The following is a 23,795-nucleotide window of genomic DNA, read 5'->3' as shown; positions in this document are numbered from 1 at the left end:
TGTGAGAGACCATCTTTCCTCATCGTTGGGTTGGCCTGTAGCACCATCATCCACCTCACCGTCTAGCCTGGTGGATTTTGAACTCTAGCCAAGTCCTCACTGGAATACCAGGCTCCAGAGCCGGTTTGCAGAGTATTGGGAAGAAGTAAAGATGAGAGACAAAGGAGTTAGGACAGTTGCAGGGATAACCTGAATGTGAGCTGGGAAAATATTATTCTGTGTCTGGTGGCTTACAAAGTCCTCAAAGGAGCATGCAATTGACCTGGGTTCAAAGCCCACCTCCACCCTTTTCTACCTTCATAACCTTGGGTAATTCACTGAATCTCTCAGAGGCTGTTTATTCACCCATTAAGTCATAGTAACAAGTCTTGTGTATCTTGTTGATAATTAAACGATAGACATTCCTCATTTTATTGCTCTTTGTTTTATTGGGAGACTCACTTTATTGCCGTGGTCTAGAACGAAACCTGAAATATCTCTGAGGTATGCCTGTAATGTATTTCAAGTGGCATAGCACCCAGTGTAAGGAGTAGTGGGTCTCTAAATATTACTAAACTTATTATTATCTTTAGGGGAAGGGACCGGCAGATTAGAAAGACCTTCAAAAATTGTGGGACCCCCTGAAGCACCAGGATGGACTCAGCCTCCGAGATGCTCACTTTGCTGCTGCAAATTCCTGGTGAGACCATGGTCAACCCCTCCCAAGCTGCCTTCGGCCCTCCTGAGCTGTTTGCAGTTTCTGTCCGATAGGATCACATTTCCCACCTGAGCCAGTGAGCCAGGGAGCGTGTGGGCCTTACAGCTCCGGGCTTTTCAGAGGGCTCATATGACAACCTGGCAAGGCGCAGCTGTTCCCGGCAAGAACATTAATAATCCAGGTCTTTTTCCGCAAACTCTGGCAAACAGTCTAAAGTGACAAGTGAAAACACTGGGTCCAAATTCTCAGTGGGGCTAGGGGCAGAGGAGGCCAAAATACTTGACTTTATCAGGGCTAAATCGTGGAACTGAATCAGACCTGTTTGAGGGGATGTGGGGGCATGCGTCTTGCATCATAAACTTCTGTATTGCCTATGGGAAATGGTTCAGAGCCAGGGCAGAGAGAAAGGAGTCCATGTGACTTGGTGGCTGAGGAGTGAATCGGGCTGTGGGTTTCACCTCAGCAACAACCAAAAAAGGGGGGGAAAAGAAGGAAAAAAAAACATAGCAGCCACCACAGGCAGCCCAGAGACCTATGAAGAGCAAGCCCATCCCCCTCACAGACATGGGGACTAGTGAGGTAGGTCTCAGGAGGATTTTAGTCTCCTTTGCTTATATTGTATCAGCACAAAATACACAATGTGCCTGGCATGATGACACCCTATCAACATGAAAGATTGAGCAAACATGGGGTATAGAGAAAGAACACACGTTTCAGATCCAGCAGCACCAGTTAGTAACTGGACAAACATACACAAGTCACATGTTCTCTCTGATCCTCAGTCTCTTCATCAGAAAAATGAGATAATGGCATGTACTCTGAAAGGTTCTTATAAGAAATAACTGAAATGATCTATGTAAAATCCCCTACAGCAGTGGTCAGCAAACTCATCAGTCAACAGAACCAAACATCAACAGTACAACGATTAAAATTTCTTTTGAGAGCCAAAATTTTTAAACTTAAACTTCTAACGCCACTTCTTCAAAATAGACTCAGTATTTTGTGGAAGAGCCACACTCAAGGGGCCAAAGAGCCGCAAGTGGCTCTCTAGCCGCTGTTTGCCCTAAAGTAATGTAGGCAGCATTCAGTAAATGGACTTCTCAGAATTCGAGAATTGGTCTTCGAATAGAGATAAGACTTTAAGTATTAACTCTGTTCCTAATTCTTATAGTGAGGGGGGAAGATGGGGAGAGACAAAAAGAGAATGTAGAACAATTGAAGATAATACATCAAAGGAAAGGAAAGACCTTAAAGTCACATTTTCCTGTGTGACCTTGAACAAGTCACATCTCTGGGTCTCAAAATTCTCTGTGGTAAGCTGGGGGGTTGGATTGGATTGGTGGTCTTCTAACTGTGCTCCAGAAACCCTAAATAGTCTGTGGAAATCCTAAAAGGCTATCTCAGGGTAAGGGGAGAGACAAGTGTGTCCCCATGCAGCTTCAGGAAGCTTCCCTAAGGAGGCTTTCTACTGAAGAAATAGTTCCACAGTCATAGGTCCTTAGCCCTTTGCAATTTAATGCTTTCCCCAAGGTCACCAGCATCCCCTCCCAATTACCAGTTCTCTCCAGACACATAACCCAAGACTAGTAAGGCAAGGAAGGTACCTAGGGTGCAAAATTAAGGAGGCCCCCACTCTCAGGTTTGTGCAAGTACGGGTTGGCACTTGTACTGTGAGGGCCTCCTTAAATGTTGTACCCAACACACCTGGCCTTATGCTAGTACCAGTCCTGAGTCCCTAGCCCTTCTCCAGGGCCCATCCTCACTCACCTCTTTGGCATCTGACACCACCTGCCACTCTCTCTGGAAATTTCTCACCAGCCTTTCATGGCACTGCCTTCCATGGGGACTGTGTTCAGAGCTTGGCTTCTTTCTGGCTCCTCTTTCCTCCTGGCAAGAGGAGTGGGATAAAAAGAGAAATGCAAGGGAGAGAAAAGCATGCCAGGCAAAGGGAAATGCATGAGGGAGGTGAGCCATTGAGCCTGGCTTTTGACAGGCTGAGTTTGAAGAGTTAGTTGAACTGCAACAGACAAGTAGGCAAGGCAGGTATGAACCCCAGGAGAAGTGGTCAGAACAAAGATTTTTTTTTTCCTCTTACCTGGCAGAATCTTCTCTCCCACAGACTTTTTTCTTTTCCCCACTGCTCCTGCCTAAGTCAGGTCCATGTCAGTTCATATTAGCACCCTCATGGAACCCTCTTAACCCGGGCCTACTTCCTTCTTTCTCCTCACTGTAAAATTCCACTCCCAAGTCCAGCTCTGAATAATCGTGCCCTTCCTGGGAGACTTAAAATGGTGACTTCCATGTTTGCTCCACTAAGTCCAAATTTCTCAGTCTAGCACACAAGAGTGCACTCCCTCCTCACCCCCACGCCTCCAAGCAACACCCACCTCAGGCAAATGTGCCCCTAAGCTGTATGCCTCCTACTGCACCACCGCTCCCTGCATCTGCCTTGGCCTGCTGTCCTGCTTTTGTTGGAGCTCTTTCCTCCCTCAGTGCACCTCACTTCAATTGCACCTGTTGAATCTTTGTACCTTTAACAGCATACCCTCTTTCTTCTCTTCCCTAATCTGCATCCAGGCTTGCCAAAGCCTAGAGCTGTTTGCAAATGTTGGAGAGTACACTTCCCTTTCAACTCAGCCAATACCGTCAGTGCAATACCAATTAAGGCATACCTCAGTGATATTGAAGGTTCAGTTCAGACCACAACAGAAAGCAAATGTTTCAAATTGTAAAAAATACATTTGTGACATGCAATAAAGCACTAAAAAAGTACATTAAAACTTTAGTGTACTAAAGTACACTAAAACGAGGTATGCCTATATTGCAAAAGCAAGGCCATTGCTTGTGACTCAGTTAAGAGCCACACAGTAAAAAACAAATACCTGCACAGCAGCTTCCAGGAGACCCAGACACCCAAGTAGTTACATTAGGACATTTGTCAGCTGCAAGGAAGCAGCCATCTCCACCTGGTTTTCTCTTTATTCCCTTTTGCACCTAGCTCAGCTGTGGGCTCCAGCAGACTCCCAGTAAATACTAAGTGAATTAAATTAATGAGATCCTCCTTCTGGTAGCAGATAACTGATTCCAGAAAAAAATAATTATGGATCCATTTTCATGAAAAGTAATTTTCTTGCCTTTTCCAAGTAAGGATGACCCCACCAATAATGGAAATGTTCTAAAACCGAGTTGTGCTGATAGTTGCACAACTCAGTAAATTTACTTTACAAAGCACACCCTGAATTTACACTTAAAACAAGTTAATGTCATGGAATATAAAGTTATTTTTTAAAATCTGTATAATGAACCCTGGCCAGGTGGTTCAGCTGGTTGGAGCATCATTCCATACACCAAAAGGTTTCAGGTTTGATCCTGGTCAGGGCACATACCTAGGTTGAAGGTTCAATCCATCAGGAGGCGATCATATAGGAGGCAATCAATCCATATCTCCCTCTCTCTCTTCTGTTCTCTCTAAAAATCAATAAAAGCATATCCTTAAAGCAAAATGCTGACTGCAAGGACTGGATAGAAGTGGCAAAATGGAAACTGTTAGTGAAAACAGTTTCCATTTTGCAAGATGAAAAATGTTCAGATCGATCAGTAACAAAGATGGTGGCATAGGTAAACACCTAAAATTGCTGCCTTACACCACTTCAAAACTACAATTTATAGACACAGCTGATCCTTACAGCCAATTGGCCTGGAGGATTCCTTCCTTTCAATTCCTTCCAGTGATACCAACATCAAGGCTTAACTACAAGACTGCACACAAAGGGATGCACCAAGAGTATTCACCTCAGGTAATTGGGAAGTGGAGCCACTGTGCTCTCTAGGACACCTAGCACACAAAGCCACTCTATCAACTCAGGAAAGCAGCCAAAATGCAGAGACAAAGTAACAGGTGACAAATGACAGAAATGGAGGAAAGCAAACTACTGGATATAGAGTTCAAAAGACGGTTATAAAGGTTTTTTAAGAATCTTCTAGAAACTGTTGATAAATTTCATATCCTGGAGGATATGAAAAAGGAACAACTAGAAATTAAACATACACTGACTGAAATAAAGAATAATATACAGAGATCCAATAGCAGCCTAGAGGATTGCAAGAATCAAGTCAAAGATTTGAAATACAAAGAAGCAAAAAACACCCAACTGGAAAAACAAAAAGAAAAAATAATTTAAAAAAATATGAAGATAGTGTAAGAAGTCTCTGGGACAACTTCAAGCATACCAACATCCGAATTATAGGGATACCAGAAGAGAGAGAGCAAGATATTGAAAACCTATTTGAAGAAATAATTACAGAAAACTTTCTCTACCTGGTGAAAAAAATAGACTTACAAGTCTAGGAAGTACACAGAACCCCAAACAAAGAGGACCACACCAAGACATATCATAATTAAAATGCCAAGAGTAAAAGACAAAGAGAGAATATTAAAAGCAGCAAGAAAAAAACAGTTACCTACAAGGGAGTACCCATATGACTGTCAGCTGATTTCTCAACAGAAACTATGCAAGCCAGATGGGAGTGGCAAGAAATACTCAAAGTGATGAATAGCAAGAACCTACAACCAAGATTACTCTACCCAGCAAAGTTATCATTCATAATTAAAGGTCAGATAAAAAGTATCACAGATAAGAAAGAGCTAAAGGGGTTCATCACTACCAAATCACTACTATATGAAATGATGAAAGGTATTTTTTAAGAAGAGGAAAAAGAAGAAAAAGGTAAAGATAAAAATTATGAACAAATACATATCAACAAGTGAATCTAAAAATCAAGTGAATAAAAAAATCTGATGAACAGAATAAACTGGTGAATATAATAGAATCAGGGGCATAGAAAGGGAGTAGACTGACAATTCTTGGGGGTGGGAGTGGGAATGTGGGGGATGTGGGAAGAGACTGGACAAAAATCGTACACGTATAAATGAGGACAGTGGGGGGGGGGGGGGGGGGGGCGGGTAAGGGAAGAAGGTGGGGTGTGAACCAGGCAGAGGGGAGCCATGAGGGAAAAAAGAGGAACAACTGTAATAATCTGAACAATAAAGATTTATTTAAATAATATAAATAAATAAACAAAAATAAAAATGTTCAAATTATTGGAGAACATATATTTTAACACTACTAAACAGTATACCTAAAAATAGCTAAGATGGCCAAGACCGGTTTGGCTCAGTGGATAGAGCGTCAGTCTGCGGACTGAAAGGTCCCAGGTTCGATTCCAGTCAAGGGCATGTACACTGGTTGCGGGCACATCCCCGGTGGGGGGTGTGCAGGAGGCAACTGGTCGATGTTTCTCTCTCATCGATGTTTCTAGCTCTCTATCCCTCTCCCTTCCTCTCAGTGGAAAATCAATAATATATATATATATATATATATATATATATATATATATATATATATATTTTTTTTTTTTTTTTTTTTTTTTTTTTTAATTGCTAAGATGGTTCCTAGCTGGTTTGGCTCAGTGGATAGAGCATCAGCCTACAGACTGAAGGGTCCCAGGTTCAATTCTAGTCAAGGGCACATGCCTGGGTTGTGGGCTCGATCCCCAGTACGTGACATGCAGCTGATCAATTATTTTCTCTCTTCATTAATGTTTCTATCTCTCTCTATCCCTCTCCCTTCTTCTCTGAAATAAATTTTTAAAAAAATTAAATGGTTAACATGGTAAATTTTATGCTAGGTGTATTTTACCACAATAAAAACTTCTTAGAGATAATAGAATAGAATAGAATAGAATAGAATAGAATAGAATAGAATAGAATAGAATACAATACAATACAATACAATACAATACAATACAATACAAAGGAAAAATCTGTATAATGATCAAAACCAGCATGATGATGCACTGCGTTTGGTTGAGTAATAAGCTGACTAAATAAAGTGCACACACAAAAACAAGCAACAAGAAAAAAGGCACAGCTTTGTAAAGCCTGGCTCTGAGCTTATTCTCAGTGCCCCAGGATCATGCAAGGTAAAGGTCACTACTGCTGCTGCACAGGCAGGTGATTGAGAGTCTGGGGACCAGTGTGGTCATGCGCTGTCCTCCAAGATCAAGGCTGCTACATCCTCCTCCTGGTCTCTTCCTACAGTGTGTGTAAGCCCGTCCTGAGTGCACACCAGGCTCAGAGAACAGAACTGTGTCTTCAGAGCCAGAGCCCCACTCACACCCGGACAGCCCATGCCCGGTGCAGGCCTTTAAGGAGCAGCCCATTCCCCTGGGAAAGCACTTCCCACCTATTCCGATGGTTCTAGTCTCAACATCAAACATGCTGATGCCCCAGAGAACCATGGTGAGCCCTCCCTTTCCCCCCAAATGCTCCTAAGTGGGGAGCCTGAGACCCTTCCTGTTCTCACAGCAGGGTGCACACCTCATGAGGTTCCATCCACCTTAGCACGGAGGTATCACAGCATAAGGACTAAAAGGGTAGATTTGAGTGTCAGACCGTCTGGGTGCAAATCCCAACTTACTCAGCAATTACTCGCTATGAGACATCTCTGTGCCTCAGTTTTCTCCCTTTTTTCAAAAATTGGATAATAGTACTTAACTCAGGATTGTGGGGGGATTAAATGAGTTACTATGTAGAAAGCACTTTGTACCTGGCACATAGGTGTATTTGCTAACTATCATTGCTATTTTTTCCAGCATTAGAGGGCCTCTCCGTCTATAAGTGGAGATAACAGGAGATGCTAAGTGTGGAAAGGGCCTGCAATCATGGCAGCTTCCCTCTGCACTTCAGACATTTCCCTTGACCTTGAGAAAATAATCATCCTGTATCAACTCTAGCACCTCAGCCATAAGGTTGTGATGTTGAAACACTGGATTCAGGAAGGGCCTGGGTGGAGAGAACTTACCCCACAGAACATTACAAAATCAGCACAGGTTGTTGGCCCATCTATGGGGAAATAGATATATACATTTCTATAAAACATTTCCTGGGGCCACTCAAACGATGAAGAAGAAAGGATTTCCTCTTGCTTCTCATCTAATTTATAGGAAACCATTATATAAGTAACTAGAGGCTCGGTGCACAAAATTCGTGCACTGGGGGGATGTCCCTCAGCCCATCCTGCACACTCTCCAATCTGGGATCCCTCAGGGGATGTCTGACTGCCAGTTTAGGGACCAGGCCTAAACTGGCAGTCAGACATCCCTCTCACAATCCAGAACTGCTATCTCCTAACTGCTCGCCTGCCTGCCTGATTGCCTCTAACCACTTCTGCCTGCCAGCCTGATCACCCCTAATTGCTCCCTGTAGGCCTGATTAACACCTAACTGCTCTCCTGCTGGCCCGATCACCCCCAACTGCCCTCCCCTGCTGACCTGACCTCACCCCCAACTGCCCTCTTTGCCAGCCAATTTGGTTCTGATTGGTTGGTTTCTATGCCAGTTAATGTCTCTGGGCCTATCAATGGGGCCTGATCAAAAAGGTGTGGTTGATCAGCAGCCCAGGTGGAGGCCTGGAGACATGGCTGCTGGCCCAGCAGAGAGAAAGAGAGAGGGAAGTGCTGATCAATAGCTGTCAGAGGCTACAGATCAGACCCTGATTCTCTCTTCAGGCCTCTCTCTGGGCCTGATTCACAGCCCCCTTATCAGTCAGTGCTTGGTCACCACACCTGCAGCTATAGCAGTCAGTGCTGAGTCACCGCGGCAACCCAGTGCTGACTGCAGGACTGACTTCCAGTTAGTCCAGCCTCCGGTCATTGTGGATGTGATGGACCCAGGGTTTTTATATATTAGGATGATTAATCTTTACTCTAGGTTAGGGGTGTCGAACTCAATCAGAGAAGGGGCCAAAATCTAAAATCCAGCCTAAATCGCGGGCCGAATGGTTTACTGAACAGTCATAAACTGACAATGTCATAAACTGACAGCGGAGTGCAGTGATGACAGCGCGGTGCGGGCCAAATTGCAAGGCCTGGCGGGCTGGATTTGGCCCGCGGGCCTTGTGTTTGACACATGTGCTCTAGTAGTTATTGTTCAGCCCATTGTACAGATCAGGTAAGAAAGGCCAGGAAGTCTTGCAGCTATGGTCAAGCCAGCTCAAAACCAACCAAAGGTTGGAGCACTTTTCTCTGTATTGTGATGCCTTCCCAGAGTGGTGAATTCCCAGCATGAAGCCATAGTTGATAGTCCCTTGGCCTAAGCAAGTCCTAGTTTAGGAAGGATCTGAAAGAAGAAGGGTGAAGGAAGGGCTGACTCACTGAGAAGTCAAGGATCCCTGGCATTACTGAGAGGACATCTTCTCCATACTGGTTGCTACTGCCACAAATTCCTCTAACAACCAAACCCAACCCATCACAGGGACTGGGCCAGACAAGCTAAAGCAGAAAGCAGGCTATAGCTGCTCCCTAGAAAATTCCTCCCTTTGCAGCCAAAGGGTTTGGGGTGAAGGACCCTGACCAGGCATTCAGAAGAGTAGACTCCAGTTTCACTTGTGGCATAGACAAGACCATTCCCCTTCCTGGGCCTCCATTTCCTCAGATGCAAGATGTTGAGGCCAACCAACAAGCTTTCCAAAGAACCCTTTCAAGCCTGATTCACATTCTGAGTGCCCTTCTGATTGGAGATTTTTCTCCTGAAGTTGATCAGGTGCCACTGATGAAAAAGATTCCTGATTGCCTACAAAACCGTACACTCAGCTCCCCAACCCACTCCAGTTTTGCTGGAAAAGAGACCTACCTGACTTATCAGTGCCTACCCATTCACTCCTTCTACCATGCTGCCTCCTCCCTTGGCCCTACCTCTCTGCAAGAGTCTTCCAAAGACCCCGACCCACCTTTTGCTGCTCTGTTCCCCACTTAGCAGACTGAGCTACTTTCAGAAGTTTGGGAACGCTGGGAAACACAGAGCAATTTGAGACATAATTTCCCTCTTTAGAATTCTTACAAAAGATTGGAGCTGGGTAGCTACAAGATGGTATATGTTATATACAATCTTAATGTAGGGAGCTCCTCCCTTTGTCACACCTGTATACATAAGGATGAGCCAGGATTTCTTGCGCAAACAGGCTGGGGTATTTGGATGGGCACACAGTACGCTTTCAGTAAATATCTATGAATTGAATTAAATCCCTCTTGCCAAAGGAATAATCTCTTACCCAAATACACAGGAAAACCAAACAGATCCACCTCAGTATGGTCCCCTGGAAAGAGCACTGGGAGTCCAGAGGCTGAGAAAGCTCCAGCTTCTCACTGGCTGAGGGAAGTGAGGTCACCAGCATGCCACCTGAGGCATCATACAAATAAGGAAACTACCCTGAAGGCATCTAGATGCTCCCAGCTCCGATGCTATCTTACTGTACAAGGAAGAGTCACTGAGACTGAAAGGAACAGTGTGGCCCTTTGTAAAGCTCCAATCACTTCAAGCTGCAATTGTTCGGGTAGCTTCAAAGACGGAATGATGTTCCTTGGGGAAAGGGGCCCTACTTGGTTGAAATGTGGCCTGGGAACTCCAATCCATGTGGGCCAGTGCTTGATGTCAAAAGTGCTCACTAACTTTGAGGAGGTCACAGACAGGCTAAGTTTACATCTCTGTTGCTTACCAGCTGTGAAATCTTGGGCCGGCTCTTCACCTCTGCAAGACTCAATGTAAACTTCTGCCGCATGGTGATAGAAATGCCTACCTTGCTAGGTCACTGCAGAATTAAATGAGATCATGCAAGCAGAACACAAAGCACAATGCCTGGAGCCATCATGAGCTTAAACACTCTTCCTTTTCCCATACACATATCTGAAGGTCCTCAGAATAAGATAAATCTCAGCTGATTTCACTGGCCTAGAAAATCAGACCCCTGTTGAGGGAAAGGGGCTTAATTTCTCGCACTCCAGAGGGATACCTGGTGATGTGCATTGGGGCTGTGGAAGCAGGTGCAGGAGACGGATTGAGAAGGATAGAGGCACCCAGAGACCATCCACCATTCCCCCTTACCAGTGCTATGTGGGGGGGCTCAGTGAACAAGTGGCTCCCAGAGTGGTGTCCCATCCCATCCTCCCAGCCTGGTTCCCTGCTTCCAAGGAGCACAGACCTTCACCTCAAGCAGGAAAATCACCCGCTGTGGGACCTGGCTTCTTAAAATGAGAGTGTAGGACCAGACAGCCTCTATGGTCCTTTATTATTTTCTGAACCACAACTCTACAGAGTCAACTGATGCTTAGCTGATGCCTTACCTTCCTCATCCCCTCCTTCAGGACTGAGGAAAGAGGTGAAAAGAAGGAACCAAGAGGTTCAGAAAGTAGAGGGAGAGGGCAGAAGCTGGGGTTCATTATGCTAATTTAATTAGCTCTAATCTGCTGGCAGCAGGGCCTTGAAGAAAGAGGCTTTTGTTTAAATTTCACATTTGGCAGGAAGTGCCCCTTCTCCTCCTCTCTCCTCTAACCCCCACTTCTCCGCCCTCTCTTCCCCCTTTAGAGCCTATGACTCAAAAGCTCTGATTTCAGTCCCGGCTTTCACAACTGGTAGCGCTGGGGCTTCCTGTTCACACTTCTCTGACCAAATTCTTGATTTTTCCAGCAAGAAAATTTGCCCCAGATGTTGGTCAGTAAATGGAGAGTTTTCAAATGCCCTTATGAAAGGATGTCAGTAATTCACAGATTTCCCCCAAGTAGCAGGAGCCAACGGGGAAATGCCAGTGACTTCTCTCCATTCAGTAAACCAGCCCTAGCCAGTTTGGCTCAGTAGATAGAGCATCCCGGTTCAATTCTGGTCAAGGGCACGCACCTTGAATGCAGGTTTCTCCGCACGCAGCCCAGGCCCTGGTAGGGGTTCATACAGGAGGCAACTAATCAATATGTTTCCCTCACATCAATGTTTCTATCTTCCCCTTTCTCTTCCACTCTCCCTAAAAATCAATGGACAAATATCCTCGGGTGAGGATTAACAAAAAAATAAAAATAAAAATAAACCAAAGGTTTACCAACCAACTAAACCCCTTCTGTCCATAAGCAGGGACTCTCACAGAATGCAATGCGTTTTATTTCCACTCTCTTATAGGACCCTCACAACTGTCTTATGGGATAACAAGAACAGAAATCTCACTCTCATTCATTCATTTAACGAATGGTTATGGCGCATCTACTGTTCACAGGAGGGAGGGGAAGTGGAGGGAGGCACTGGTGATGTGTCTTGCCCATGCCACCCAGCCTGTTGATGGTAGAGCAAGCTCTGGAACTAGAGATGTGCTGGTAACCTGAATCTCCAGAACAAAACAGCCCTGGTTTGCATCACTGGCTCATGTCCGCAGTGTAATTGTCCCCACCAAGGCCAATTTCAAGCGGCCAACAATCTTTTAACAACTAGTCTGCCAAATTCCTGAATATTTAAAAATCTGCTCTCAAGAGCCTTCAGGCTAGAAACAAGTTTTCCTGCTCCTGAGTGTTCTTTCTGTCTCACCTCCACCTCCATGCGAGAGGCGAGGCGTCAACATGCTATAGAGCAGTGTTTCCCAAACTTCTCTCATGATGAGAATCACCTGGTGGAGTTGTTAAAACACAGATTCCTGAATCCCAACTAAGAAGTGCTAAACTAGAATTTTGGGGAACATATAGGTAAAATTGTATACTTAACTAGTGCTCTAAGACAGATTTTATATACAGAGCACTAAGTTAGGTATGCAATTTTACCTATATGTTCCCAAAAATTCTAGTTTAGCACTTCTTAGTTGGGATTCAGGAATCTGTGTTTTAACAACTCCACCAGGTGATTCTCATCATGAGAGAAGTTTGGGAAACACTGCTATAGAGGCTTAACGAGTAACCTTAATAAAAACCACCTGGAGAATTGTTCACAGCAATAGGATTTCAGGCATGTTGTTTCTTCCACATCAGTAGTTTTCCAAATGTCCTATGAGCACATGTTACCTTTATAATCAAAACATAGATAGGTAATTAAAGACATTTTTTAGTGAGCTTAGTGGAACGTTTTTTGCAATAACCTCCCACACACAATTTCTGTTACTCTGTTTCCCTTTGGTTAGAGAGAGAGAGAGAATGAGTTTCCTAAGAGTTCAACTTCCCTTGCAGAAGAGAACAGGTGCACTTAAGTTAAGCATTCACCTGAATCAGGTGCAGTTTTACCTAGAGAATAAATTCGCTACATTTGGAGTTCAAATTTCACCAGCAATTGGGTGAATTCAACTCACTGTTAAGATTCCAAAAAAACCTGCTCTCAAAAATCACAGCCTCTTTGGCCACCAAATGACCTTTCCTCCCAACGGGCTGGGGTGAAAGCAGATGGTTTGACTGAATCTGAAACAACCGCTCCTTTTTTCCTGAACCTTTGAGGAGGAAGGAGGCTTTCACACACTCCCCACCACCACCCCAACTGTAAGCATTCTGCCCTCTCAGTCCTCAAGGGGTCTTACCTCAGCGCTGGGACAGAGATGTGGCAGGGTCAAGGAGGCCCGCTCACTTCAGCTGGGACCCATAGCTGCTTTCCACTGGGCTGCTGGTTGAGGAGGTACCCAGTGACTTCGGCCTTGGCTGCAGAGAAAAAACAAACAAAGCAAAGTTGCCTGGGGAGCACCAGAAGTGAATATGCTAATACTTGCAGGAGGGTAAGCACCCTTGCCTCTCCCATTCCCAGCCCTGGTCAGAGCCCTTTCCAGAAGAGCCTCACCTGAGGGGGCCAATCTCCTTCCCAGGGTTCAAACTGCCCATCAATTCACCCAGACCTCCCCCTTCTGGAGCTGAGTAATTTCACTGAACTAAAGATTAAGCAAAGCAAACTACTCCAGTCACTGAATCCTAATGCTACTTACTCCTTACTCGCTATTGTTGGTAAGAAAAATAAGGGTAAACCCCAAGTTTCGTGTTTAGATAAGGTGTGGTGGACAACTGATTTTAATCAACAAATACATCAAGCTGAAACCGGTTTGGCTCAGTGGATACAGTGTCGGCCTGCAGACTAAAAGGTCCCAGGTTCGATTCCGGACAAAGGCATGTACCTTGGTTGTGGACACATCCCCAGTGGGGAGTGTACAGGATGCAGCTGATCGATGTTTCTCTCTCATCGATGTTTCTAACTCTCTATCTCTCTCTTTGTAAAAAAATCAATAAAATATATATATTTTTAAAATACATCAAAGTTGCTCAAGTCTTCCTGTGAGCAACTTTATATTGTTTATAATGTTACAAATGTAAATTCCATTTCTAATTTGTTTTGGGAGCATTTTTAATGGAACCTACATTTTCAACCCATATATTATTATAGCTGTCTGAGTGGATAACATTTGTTTTTAAAGCCATTGTTTTGTGTGTGTGTTTTTTTTTTATGTTTATTCTAGAAATTTAAAAAAAATATAATTTAGACAAGAGGAGAAAAGTTATCCATTCTTTCTCCACCCACCCAAGATACCGTATTTTCCGGCATATAAGATGACACTGTGTTCTAGTAAAAAGCCTGCTCAGATTGGCCAGAGAGGCGGTCTATTAAAAAAAGAACTGGTGTTGCCTCAGAAGTGGGGGGTAGTCTTATACAGCGAATATAGGCCTAAACCTATGTTTTAACTGTAAAATTAGGGGGTCGTCTTATACGCCGGAAAATACGGTAACTAAAGATAACACACCCTTCCTGGTTTTATTTTATTATCCAGATTTTTTTATAAAGATGCAATAAAACCAGACAATTTATGTGGCTGTACCGTAAATTTACCTCACCTCCCAAAGGCTGGACATTTAAGTCATTTCCAACATTTTTGGGGGGTAATTACAAATAGTGCTTTGTAAAACTTAGTCTCTGGGGGAAAGTAGTGGTTATATCCGTAAGACACAGTTTAGAAGTCAAGTTGCTCAATCAAAGAGTTTCCAAATTTCTCTTGTGTAACATTTCTAGTGGAAATGAGTGTGGGCTTCACGGAGTCTGGGTTTTTATATTTCCTGCTCACACTCAGTCCAGCCCCAGTCTAAGAAAAGATCCATGATGATAACATGGGCTCCCCAAATCAAGCTTGGAGAGGAGGGAACATGAGTAAGAATTGGTAAGGAGGGGGAAAAGTGAGAAAGCCACTGGGGAACAGAGAAGGAATGTTAATACACAAGGGCGGTGTCCAAGAACTAAGACACAGAGAAACAAGCGTCATCCTGGTGCTGGTAGGCCCTGGACCGACAAAAAATAAAACAGAACCTGAAGTGAGCCATTTAAGGGCACAGAAATATCAAGGTCTGACAAAGATTCAGGGCAGATCAGAGCAAACTACAAAGGCACCAATCAGGTGAGATGGAAAAATAAAGAGTTGCTTGCGGCATTTGAGCATTTTGCTTCTGTTTATAATTCATGTTAACAAAACACCAGGAGCCAGAGTCACTGTGGGGAGAGTGAGCCAGGCCAGGAAGAGACCTCTACCTGCAATCACAGCTGAGCTGGTGGCCACCTGGGAGCCTGCCAGCAAAGAACCTTTCCCAAGGAACAGGAGCAAGGTGCTCTGGGAGTGTGGGGACTCCTGGCTGCTGATCCACCCACCTCCTTAACAGGAAGGAGGCCCCCACTCTGCAGCCCTCTCTAGCCAGCCTCTCACCTCCCTCCTTTTACTCCATCCAGGCCAAACCTTCAGTGAGAGATGGATAATTCACCAAGTAACCTGTCTAAACAGACTGAATGGATTTCTGTGACCCTGTGATCCAGGCAAAACCCTGGGGACAAGTCTCATGCTGCTTCCTAGCTGACCACCTTCCACCCTATGTACCCAGCACTCCAGACTAATAAGGGAATGAGGGAGGGGGGGGGGGTTTCCATTAATGCTTTCTAAATTCTTTGGAAGATAGCTTGCAGACTTCCAATGGTACTAAAATAGGCAAGTCTTCACCTGTCCAACCTACCACTACCCCACCCACTTATACTTTGGGCCTCTCCTGATGGTCAAAGGGTAGAATTTTCACTTAAAAGCAACTCACCTATAAATAAGGGCGCTGGAACAATCAGAGGCTTTCAAAATTGCAACTATGAAAAGACTATAGTGAGCTGGGGGCAGACCCTAAAGCTTAAAGGAAAGGTAGTGAGGGTTCTAGAGAAGCAAATGTCTCCCACGAGATCAAATGATGGGGCTGTGGGGACCTTCAGAAGAAGAGGAAGTTGGCCTATGAAGAGAACAGGGCAGAGGCCTGCGGTGAAACAGACAGGAAATGGTATAGCCACAGAGAAACCAGATGCGTGGTGACTTTCTAGTGGCTGCGAGGCTTGTCTGTACTTCCTACGTTGTATTTGTGTGAGCATACCCTGAATCATTTCAATAAACATCTGAAAAGCTTGGTTTAGATCAGCTCTGGGGTTCCAGCTAGCTCTGGCTCACTGAAGGCTAATGGGGCAGTGAGTGAAAACAGGGCACTCACCCATCCATTGTATCTACTTAAAGCCCTTTTTCTTTTTCTTTTCTTTTTTTTAAAATATATTTTATTGATTTTTTACAGAGAGAAAGAGAGAGGGATAGAGAGTTAGAAACATCAATCAGCTGCCTCTTGCACACGCCCTACTGGGGATGTGCCCGAAACCAAGGTACATGCCCTTGACCGGAATCAAACCTAGGACCTTTCAGTCCACAGGCCAACGCTCTATCCACTGAGCCAAACCGGTTTCGGTTTAAAGCTCTTTTCCTTAACCTTCCTTCCAAAGGTTGTGCCTGGGCTTTGATAGATGAGGCAACTGGAAGGGATAGTCCTGAACTGCAGGCGTAACTTTCCAAAACCATGACAAATAAACAATAACAGAGCTGTAGAGACTAGATTCTTCTATTATAAGATTTTTCTGTTAACTGGTTGATATTAACTCCTCCTTATTACAGGGTACCTTTGCATCCCCTTTGCCCCTGAGCCACCCTGGGTGTCTTGGCAGTTTCAATGGTGTCTATTTCATGCACGACCCCACTGTATCCTGTGTGTCCTCTGCTTCCTGGCCTCCCTCCTGTCACACAAGGGTTACTGGCTTGACATCTAGATCTGGTTTCACTCCTATTTTCCCAAGGCCTAACCAGCCAAGTTTTACTTTCCTCTTTTCTCATGTTCAGGGCCAGTCTTCTGCTTTATCCCTGCTGCCCTCACTCCTGCCAGCATTGTCACCCCACCTTCCAACCCCAGACAGCTCCTCTGCTAATCTCCTTTCTCCTCCACCCTGTCAGACCCAGAACATCAGAAGATAATTCTAAGGAGGAAGAGAGCTGATAAGGGAGAGGCTGTCTTGGCCTCATTAACTCCCTAGAGCCTCCCGCAGGTGTTTCCTTCGGGGCTACAGTGTGAGGCACTGACCACAGACCAGAACTAGGATTTAGCGAGTCCTCCAAGAACCAATGAACCAAAAACATACATCCCAGTGATTTCACGATCTAGCATTCCCTGATGTAAGAATCCTCCAAGCAGGCTGTTACTAAAGGGTTAGGTTTTGAGTCAGAGAGTGAGTTAGCTTGTCACAGGAGCAGGGCTCTGGCCCCAAGTTCTTGGCTTAAATGAGTGATCACCACAAGGCACACAGGAGCCTTGGAGTAAAAGATAACCTGTTAACACTAGGACTATTATTCCACCTTATCTGGGAGGTGAGCACTTGTTCTGACTGTGTTTAGAGTTGGAAGCTAAATTAGCTAAGAGCTTTTTATTGATTCTTGTGCATGAAACATTCCAAGGTCTGGGTCTCAGCAAGTTTGCTGAGCTCTGCAGTGAGATCAGAAGACACTACACCCAAAGTACAGTCAGAACTTCTGCTAAAATCAGAAAACTTCCTGTCCTCCCCTTCCCAAACTCTTGCCCCATGTGAATGGTTCATCTGCGAAGCCCAAATGCAACATCACATGACTCCTATGCTAGTCCAAGGGGTAACCATAGTGTTCCTTCATATTTTTAATGTTAAAATTGGGGGCGGGGGGTTGGGGGGAGAGCATTCTATGTACTAAATTATTCACTTATTCCTTACACAATCCTGAGGCAAAAAGAGTTCTCTATTTTCAGGTGAGGAAAGAGGGCTTAAGTAAGAAGTCTACACATAAAAAGGCTAAGTGACTAAGCCAGAATCCCACACTAGCCTTCCACCCCAAGGCCTTTCTTCCTGCCAGTGTTAGCAGCGAGGCCAAGCTCTTTCAATAGAGCTGAAATTAAAGATGAGCTGGACACTGAATACACAGGTTCTGACAAAAAGATAAATGATATAAGAATTTATTTTCAGAGAACCAGAAAAAGAAAGTGCTTCTGCCATGGCCTTATGCAAAATATGGGAAGGAAATTACCCTACTGTTTCTTTGTATTGTTACTATATTTTCTACCGCAAACAACCAATCAATTTCTATTGTGCCTACTTGTGGTGCCCATCTAGATATATGAAGAGACACTAAGCCCCTTTTTCAGTCAAAGCAGTACACCTACATGATTTCAGGCCCTGCCCGCCCATTCACACCCCTAATTTCTGTTGCCCAAATGCATTATGTCTATTATATATATTATATATATTATATATATTATATTATATATAGAATTGCCTCAGTGTACCTAAATAGCATGCTTATATGGCTCTTTTTTTCAATGATAAGTATTACTCATTAACTTCTTACACCAGAAAATGAGGATGTAGCTCTTTTACCTCCATTACACATACCTCTTCTACTTGCCATATCTTTTAATATAGCTGTACTGTGGCACATAGTAAGAAGCTAGGAAAATTCCTGGGTGAATGGAAAGGAGAAACTAAGATAAGAGAATTAAACAAGACCAAACAGTTTGGGAAGCTTGCAGCTAGCTTGTGAATCAAAAGACCTTATCTTCCCCAACCGTGGACATTTGAGAGCAAATGATTTATACCTACTTCCCTATCCAGAGAATACATAGCTTAAATCACCCTGGCCTGGGAAAATAGAGAACAAAGACCCAAATAATGCCACTTGTGCCAGCTAAACCCAAGGACAGATATCACTTGATGGGGGAAATGTTAGGTAGACTACATAACTGTTCTGGCAGGAAAGGGGGGATGGGAGAGAAAGAGGAGTTAACCTCACCCACTAAATAAAGCTAGCAAGCCAACTTAGAACTTTCCAAACAAGATAACCAGATGTATGTCAAACATTCTGAGATCAACCACAACAAGGTAGAAGGGGACTTTGAATCCTAGTCTGCTACTCAAGATATTGGGCAGGGGAATTTTGAAACCTATAGGGGAAAGTGTATAAAATCCCCTTGAAACGCTGGCGGGCAGAGCACTCAGACTCACTGAGTTGCCTGCTTTTGCTTTATGCCAAGTGTATTTTTAATAAGTTTACTTGCTTTGCTTCCTTAATAAAGTTGCTTGCTTTGCTTCAATGCTGCTATCACTTGTCTGAAATCACTTGATTAACAAGAGCCAAGCAGGGGACAACCCTATCCCTCCAACTCAATGGGCTGTCCAGTAACAATAACATTTTTTTTAATTGAGTCAACACTAGAAGTTACATTATTTTGACCAGATAAATTATTGTTTGCAGCTCAGCCATGTGGTATGTTATGATACATTCCTCACTTGTACATTCTTTAGTTATCAGTACTTCTCACTAATTCAGCCAACTTCCAACAGTTTTTTGTTTGTTTCTTTCTTTCTTTTAGGATAATTTTTATTTTATTTTATATTTTTCCATCACCGTTTATCCCCCCTATACCCTCTTCCACCTCCACCCCCCCACCCTCCACAATCACCACACTGTGTGTCCATGAGTTCTTTCTTTTTTCTTTTTCGCTCAATCCCTCTACCTTCCCCCAACAGCCCAACACCCCCTCCACCAGAACTGTCTGCCTGCTCTCTATCTATGAGTCTGTCTCTATTTTGTTTATTAGTTCAATTTGTTCATTAAATTCTACATATGGGTAAAATCATATGGTATTTGTCTTTCTCTGACTGGGTTATTTCACTTAGCATAATCTTCTCCATTCTGGGACCTTCTGTCCTATCCAGCCCAAGCTAATTAGTGGCTCTCTGTTAAAGAGAGCATCCATTTCTACTGGCTTATTCCCTAACATTGGAGGAATATGTCTACAGTAGCTTCCTCAGAAAGGATGTATAGAGAGGGAGGGGGGTAAAATAGTTGAGACTCCTCATGTCTGAAAATGCCAATATTCCTCCCTCACATTTGATTAATAATTTGTCCAGATATAAATTCTCAGTTGGAAATAATTTTCTCTCAGAATTGTAAAGGTATGGCTTCATTGTCTTCTAGATTCTAATGTTAGTGTAGAATCAGATTCCTATTCTTATATGTAAATTAGAAGTCCCGTGCACAAAATTTGTGCATGGGTAGAGTCCTTAGCAGCTGTCAGCCACTGGCCAGACCTCCCTTCCCTGGCTGCAGCCACCACTGGCCAGGTGCTGCCTTTCCCAGCTTCCGGCCAGGGTCTTCCTTCAGTCCACGCTGCCCCCTGGTGGTCAGTGCACATCATAGTGAGCAACTGAACTCCCAGATGAACAATTGAACTCCCTAGTTGGTCAAACTCCCAAGGGGACACTTTGCTTATTAGGCTTTTACATATATACTAGTGGGTCAGTGCACGAAATTCATGCAAGTGGGGAGGAGATGTCCCTCAGCCCGTCCTGCATCCTCTCCAATCTGGGACCCCTCAGGAGATGTCTGGACATCCCTCTCACAATTCAGGACTGCTGGCTCCTAACCACTCACCTGCCTGCCTGCCTGATGACCCCTAACCATTCTTCCTACCAGCCTTCTTGCCCCCAACTGCCCCCCTTGCAGGCCTGCTGGCCCCCAACTGCCCTCCCCTCCTGGCCTGATCACCCCTAACTGCCTCTGCCTCAGCCCTGCCACCATGGCTTTGTCTGGAAGGATGTCCAGAAGGTCTCCCAGTCTATTTACCATATTGCACTTTTATAGATAGAGGCCTGATGCACAGTTGGGGCTGGCTGGTCTGCCCTGAAGGGGGTTCTGGATCAGGGTGGGGGTCCCCTTGGGGGGGCGGGGCTGGGGCTGTTTGCAGGCCAACCATGCCCCCATTGGGGTGGGGGTCCCCACTAGGGGTGGTGCCAGCCTGGGCAAAGAGCTGGAGCAGTTTGCAGGCCAGCCACACCTTCATCAGGGTAGTGGTCTCTGATGGGGGGCATAGCCAGCCTGGGTGAGGCCTTTTGCAGGCTGGTCATGCCTCCATTGGGGTGAGGGACCCCACGGGGGGGGGGGGGGGGAGTGTTGCCAGCCTGGGCAAGAAGCTAAGGGCTGTTTGCAGACTGGCCATGCCTGCATCAGTATGAAGGTCCTCTCTAGGGGAAGGGGGACCAGACTGCATGGCCAGCCTAGTGAGGGCCTGAGGGCTGTTTGGAGTGGTTTGCAGGCAGGCCAAGCCCCTGGCTTTGTCCAGAAGGATATTTGGAAAATCTCCAGAAGTTCTCCCAGTCTAATTAGCATATTACTCTTTTTTTTAAGTATGGATAGGTAGTTTGAGGATTGTTTTTTCCCCTTCTGTCTATAAACTTTTCCTCAATACCCAGACATGCTGCATACTTTCATTTTTCTGGGCCTTGAAAGTCTTCAGACTATCCTGAGCCAAACTGGGTGAGCTCCAATACCAGCAGAGGGCATAAGCCCTATGAGCTCACCTGCTGGGGCAGCTCCTACTGTCAGCTCCTGTCTCCTCCCACAATGGGTGGATCTAATGTCAAATGCTTGTGTGAACCTCCTTCTGCCTGGTCCTGTTGCTCTCCCCACCTCCCACCCTAACTCTCCCCACCTCCCACCCTAACTGCCCACAAACCCCTCCTGTGAAAGTCTCAACTCTTCTCTGACCCTACCCTGCAGGCCCTGCCTCTTGCTCAGCAGCAATGTGTGCAGCTCCCTTGAATCTGTGCCCTGATCACACATGCTCATCTCTCCTCCTAGATGGAGGTCCCTCCAGGGAGAGGCTAGACCTGTGTATCTCCATATCCACAGTGCCTAGCAGAGTGTCTGGCCCATTAGGTGACAATGACCATCGACAAGTGCTATGACATTAAAAATTGCTAACTACATGCCAGCACTGGGTTAAGCACAAGCTAGCACTCACACAATGCTATGGGGTAGAAATGATCCACACAGATTACAGATGAGAAACCAAGGCTCAGAGAAGTTCCCAAGTTCACCCAGCTGACAAGTGCCACATCCGAAATTAAACCCAAGTCGATTGGTGGCAAAGCATATGTGTTTTTTTCCCAATATGACAAGGGCTCTCTCAGAAAGTTGCCCCTGAAGATAGTGATGGTAAAGTCAGAGTTGCCCCCAGCCTCCTCCCAACACTGTACAATTGACAAAGGCAACCCCTGCGGTCTGCTTAGATGTATGATGATTCAGCCTAACTGTCTTTGTCAGAGCTCCCTCACTGCCTTCTGCCTTCTCTCACCTGGGATACACTCCCAGGACCCTGGCTCCCAATAGGATAGGAAAAAGAAGAGCAAGGTTCCAAACCTGACTCCCCACCCGGGCTCAGCTCCATGGATCAGCCCAGAGAACATTCCCTATTGCATTTTGCTGTTTGTCTCTCACTCAAGGCCATAGGTGACAGGTAGAAGAAGGACTGTCCTGTGGGCCAGGAGGCCTCACCAGAGCCCCAGGGGTTCCCCACCATGAACTCCTGCAGTTCCACCTTACCTAGAGAGCACTAGCTCATGGCCAGTGGTGGCTGAGTGCATCCTGGACTCAGTGGGCAGACAGCGTGGATCATGAGAGCTAAGCTCACTCCATGAGGCCTCCTAAGTGCTAGGCACAGTGCTGGGCCCAGGGCCATCAGAGAGCCCAGTCAGTATCCTGACCATCAGGAGGCCATCGTCTAACACAGCTACCCTCATATAACATAATGAGTGCAGTACAAGAGATAAAGGTCTTCTCTTCCCTTTGAATGTCATGGAGTCATGGAGTTGAGGGGCTTATCTAGAGCAGTGTTTTTCAACCGCTGTTCCGCGGCACACTAGTGTGCCTCGAGATGTTGCCTGGTGTGCCGTAGGTGCAGACAAGACAAGAATTTTATAATTTTTCACTATTTTGTTTACTTAATATTTCATAATAAAGTAATTATAAAATACTTTCTTTGTGTTTATTTGATTCCTATTCAAGAGAATTACTTTATATATAGTCAATATAGGCACAGAGTTAAATTTTTTAACATTTTCTAATGGTGGTGTGCCTCGTGATTTTTTTCATGAAACAAGTGTGCCTTTGCCCAAAAAAGGTTGAAAAACACTGATCTAGAGCTGTGAATGAGCTAGAAGGTCAGTCTAGGCATAGTAGAGAGACTATCAAGATGAGGAAGGAACCAATTATTGCAGAAGTAAGAAGTTGGCTCTCTCAAAATCCACCACCCAACACACAACAGGACTTCTGGACCCCCAGCAGCATATGAGGCCCCATCCCAGACCCTAGAACAATCCTGATCCTTCCTGGAGCAAATGTAAAGTGCCTCAGGCCACCCTAGCTCAGTGCTGAGGTCCAGTTGCTGCCCCTCCCCATATGATGTGGTGTTAGAGCCCAATGTCATTGAGGCTTTGTCTTGTCCTCATCAGTACTCCTGGAGAAGAAATACTACTCCAGAGTCCCCTGACACCATTGTTTCACTGCCCACCCACCCCCACCCCCATCCCTTTCCTAGACTATGAGCCTCTACCAGACAGACATAGCAGGGCCTGCTCGCCTGGCAGCTCTGACATTCCTCCCTGTAGCCTGGCATGTCTGGAACACCCTGCTCTGCCCTGTATAACTCACCAAGCTGTTGACAGCCATCCCAACTCAACTCTCTGACCCAGACTTTCCCAGCAAGCAAAGTGGGAAAAGTGACTGCTTGCCTCCTCCCTCCCTTCACCTCCCAACACAGCCCTAGCTGGTTATCTGAGTCAGGAGAGCACAGCTTCTCGCCTGTTAACTGCCTGTTAACCAGTTGTTTGTTGCCAGCCTACAGGGACCCAGTCAATGACTGTGGGAGTTTTTATAGACACCTGTGGGCACTTTAATAGAAGTCTGTGAGTTCACAGAAGAGCAAGGAGTGCCTGGTGTGTCAGCAATAACAAACCGTTCTGTGTAGCTCTTTTATACTTTCTCAACTTTTTACATCTATGATCTAATTTGAACACAAAAACAAATCTGGGGTAGACAGCCCTACCATTATTATCCCCTTTGGGGATAAGGAAATTA

General features: G+C 45.1%; 1 protein-coding gene across 8 annotated transcripts in view; it reads right to left on the bottom strand.

Moving 5' to 3' along the window:
* Window positions 1-23,795, bottom strand: part of ST6GAL1 (ST6 beta-galactoside alpha-2,6-sialyltransferase 1) — a 109,267-nt gene that overhangs the window by 69,051 nt on the left and 16,421 nt on the right. For 5 of the 8 annotated variants that reach the window (XM_084871824.1, XM_084871827.1, XM_084871823.1 and 2 more), the window contains exon 2: window positions 13,068-13,185. The gene's annotated coding sequence lies outside the window, so the exon portion shown is untranslated. Of the gene's footprint in view, window positions 1-2,464; window positions 2,600-2,792; window positions 3,290-13,067; window positions 13,186-23,795 lie in introns of those variants that run through there. The other 3 variants (XM_084871828.1, XM_084871830.1, XM_084871829.1) reach the window with 3 other exon arrangements.

This window comes from Pipistrellus hanaki, assembly GCF_964339955.1.
Source record: "Pipistrellus hanaki genome assembly, chromosome: 2".
Lineage (NCBI taxonomy): Eukaryota > Metazoa > Chordata > Mammalia > Chiroptera > Vespertilionidae > Pipistrellus > Pipistrellus hanaki.
Note: the sequence above shows the minus strand (reverse complement) of the source record. Positions and strands in the feature narration are given on the sequence as shown.